General features: G+C 50.7%; 2 gene segments (V, D, J or C); both read left to right on the top strand.

The window, feature by feature from the left end:
• Positions 1 to 3,451, top strand: part of LOC108540637 (Ig lambda chain V-III region LOI-like) — a 286,101-nt gene that overhangs the window by 42,242 nt on the left and 240,408 nt on the right.
• LOC108540636 (Ig lambda chain V-I region BL2-like) overlaps positions 1 to 3,451 on the top strand; it is a 574,188-nt gene that overhangs the window by 349,689 nt on the left and 221,048 nt on the right.

Genomic DNA, 3,451 nt, shown 5'->3' with positions numbered 1-3,451 from the left:
GAGACAACATTGGAAGTAAAGTTGTGCACTGGTACCAGCAGAAGCCAGCGCAGGCCCCTGTGCTGGTCATCTACAATGATAGCGAACGGCCCTCAGGGATCCCTGAGCGATTCTCTGGCTCCAACTCAGGGAACACCGCCACCCTGACCATCAGTGGAATCCAGGCCGGGGATGAGGCCGACTATTACTGTCAGGTGTGGGACAGTAGTAGTGATCATGCCACAGTGACACAGGCAGATGGGGAAGTGAGACCAAAACACCCTCCCAGCCTCTGCCACCCTCTTGCTCCAGCCCCGGGAGGCCTGTGGATAAAACCATGAGTGAATCCGGTCCAGTTCACCTGGATCTGAGCCTTTCAGCCTGCCCTTCTCTCCAGCCCCCTCCAGGAGTCTCTACAGAGCGTACATCAGGCAGAGACATGGCCTGGAAGGGCCAGAATCATCTGGTGACTGGAGCTGTTGTGTAAGTTGAGAATGAGGGCCTGGGTAGAAAGACAGACAGAGGCAACCTCTGTCCACATTCTGCCCCTGCATGGTCATATGGTGGGGACTGCGCCCGTCCTTAGACCTGCTGTCTGGATCAGGCCCCAGAACTGCTGCCCAGCTCTGCTGAGGTCCTGGGCCTGAGGCTGTGTGGCAGCCTGTGATTCCCAACAGTGCAAACCAGAGGAGGGGACACTGTGAAGTCTGCCCAGATCCCCTCTTCCATGTGACCCACCTGGCACTGCTGAGAAGCCCAGCAGCTCAGAGCTGTGCCCTCACTGGGAAGTGCTATTGTTTGCAGAAAGCTGCCTCAAGTTTATGTCCCTCCTCAGAGGGGTTCGGTTTCATCAACCAAGGTCTCAAGTCCCTGCCTCAATTGAAGATGCCACTGAATGAAGGGCCTCCCAGCTCCAGAGCTCCCTGTGTGGACGCCTGAGGCCTCAGTGGCAACCCCACCATGAGTCAGGGTCTCCTTCTGCCCAGTGTTGCCTCCCTCACTTCCTTCTAAATCTTCTGTGCATGGAAATCTCCATCTCAGAGCCGGCTTCCAGTGAACCCATCTAAGATGGCCAAATGCCTCTACATGGGCCATCAGGGACCTGAGGAGGCCACTATACACTGAACACTCTGGCTTCTGTTCTAAATTTTCAGAGTAAACATTCAAATGCCCAATGTGATTGTTCCTTGAATTTTTATGGAATGAAAAGGGAGCCTCAACTCAGGTGCTCTGGGTTGAGGGAGAGTTGAAGTCAGATCTCTCTGCAGGGAAACCCGGGGCAGGAGCAGCCTCATCCTGTGCAGGGACCACAGATGCACCCACAGGGTGAGCTGCAGGATCGACACTGCCCACCTCTGCCCTCCACATCTTCTCCAAATGTTGCTCCTTTCTACAATCCCAACCAGATACGTAGATGTGATGAGCTAGGTAAAAAACAGGTCACTTGTCACATCAAAAGCCACTGCAGGCCACCCTGGTCAACAGAAAACCCATTCACATCCCCATCAACTATACAGTCCCCAAATCATTGATCGCCAGAAAAATAACAGTAACAATAGCCATGAAAATCTATGCAATTCATCTCATAAATAATTTCATGTTGATAACATGTGAAAATGATGGTATTTTGCTTTATTCACAAGAATAAAGTATACTATTTAGCCATATTTATTTTTATTTTATTTTTCGTATCTTTTTATATTTAATGTGGTGACTAGACACTAGGGGTCACAGGAGGATCGTGTCATGCCATTACGGGACAGAGCTGGTCAGGACTCTTTCAGGTGACAGGTGCTGTCAAGTAACCTGGTGCAGGAAGCCCCATCTCCACCAGACAATGGAAGTGTGAACCCAGGAAGAGGCACTGGAATAACAGAGAAGAATCTGCTTGTGCAGAATACAGTGCCCTTGGGCTCTGCTCCTGCTCCATCCTACACATGCCACCTCCATCTCACTATGGATCATTTCTTGCCCTGCCTGAGCTCATGACTGAGGGGTTCTGACAGGTCTGGCTGTGTGGTCACTGCTATCTCACGTGGTTCTGGATGTAACAAAGCCCCTGAACATAGAAGTGGTTGTTTTCAAAAGGAAATAATTCTCTACTGCACATGACATAGACTTGTTGCTAAATCCCATGGGTCTACAGTAAGATTCTCCTCTGAAGTCTTGCCTTAAGCACAAGGTTTCAGTTCCTATGTCCAGTTCCTCTATTATGGTAGAGTCTGGTAGTTTCTCTGGCACAAAAGCCAGACGCTCACTCCCCCGCCTGCACCTGCTGCAAAGCCTTTCTGCTCTTGGCCCCAGAACACTGGGTGACACAGTTCTCAGACCCATGATTTCTGGTGTCAGTATTCAGGCCTCGAGGGTCCCTGATGGCTTCTCTGGCTCCAAGTCTAGCAACACAGCCTCCATGACCATCTCTGGGTTCCAGGTTGAGGATGAGGCTGATTTTTACTACAGCTCACATAGGAGAGGTGGCACTTTCCACAGTGGTCCAAATTCATGGGGAATTGAGACCAAACTTGCCCTGGGCTCTCAGGCTCTCCCTTGTTCTGAAGATGTTTCCTCACCCTGTGCAAGGGGCTTCTTGCAGCACCTCCTTGAGAATTCCCCTCTCTCAGCTCCTCTCCTTTCTCACCACGAAGTCCAAAAGGAAACCTGCTCTGTGGTTTCTCATCCAGGACAGGGAAAACTTCCTGTTGTTTGCGTGTTGTGGTCCCTGAATGCGCAACTATTCCCAGCTCTTCAAATGTAGGCACATAACGCAAAGGAACAGGTGCATTCACTGCTGTTTTTAGGGGTATCCTTGCCCTAAATGCATTCCCATATCCAACACTGTGCAGACCAACCTGGACAGAAGTCATTACAGGGAGTTTCCTGAAATTGTATCTCACTCAACTCTGTGTGCACCACGCTCTGGTGAAGATGAAGATATCTCTCCTGGCTGGGCTATTCCTCTGCATCTCTGTTCTGAAGCAGTGACAACCACTGTCAGAAGATCTGAAGTTTTTTTTTTTTTTTTTTTTTGAGACGGAGTCTCGCTCTGTGGCCCGGGCTGGAGTGCAGTAGCCGGATCTCAGCTCATTGCAAGCTCCACCTCCCGGGTTTACGCCATTCTCCTGCCTCAGCCTCCCGAGTAGCTGGGACTACAGGCACCCGCCACCTCGCCCGGCTAGTTTTTTGTATTTTTTAGTAGAGACGGAGTTCCACCGTGTTAGCCAGGATGGTCTTGATCTCCTGACCTTGTGAACCGCCCACCTCGGCCTCCCAAAGTGCTGGGATTACAGGCTTGAGCCACCGTGCCTGGCTCTGAAAATGTTTTTGAGGGATTAAGAACAAGAGGAAGCTGTCGTTTTTCTTTTTTCTTTTTTTTTTTTTTTTTTTTTTGAGACGGAGTCTCGCTCTGTCGCCCAGGCTGGAGTGCAGTGGCCGGATCTCAGCTCACTGCAAGCTCCACCTCCCGGGCTTACGC

The sequence above is a fragment of the Rhinopithecus bieti genome, unplaced genomic scaffold (assembly GCF_001698545.2).
Source record: "Rhinopithecus bieti isolate Rb0 unplaced genomic scaffold, ASM169854v2 scaffold_19723, whole genome shotgun sequence".
Lineage (NCBI taxonomy): Eukaryota > Metazoa > Chordata > Mammalia > Primates > Cercopithecidae > Rhinopithecus > Rhinopithecus bieti.
Note: the sequence above shows the minus strand (reverse complement) of the source record. Positions and strands in the feature narration are given on the sequence as shown.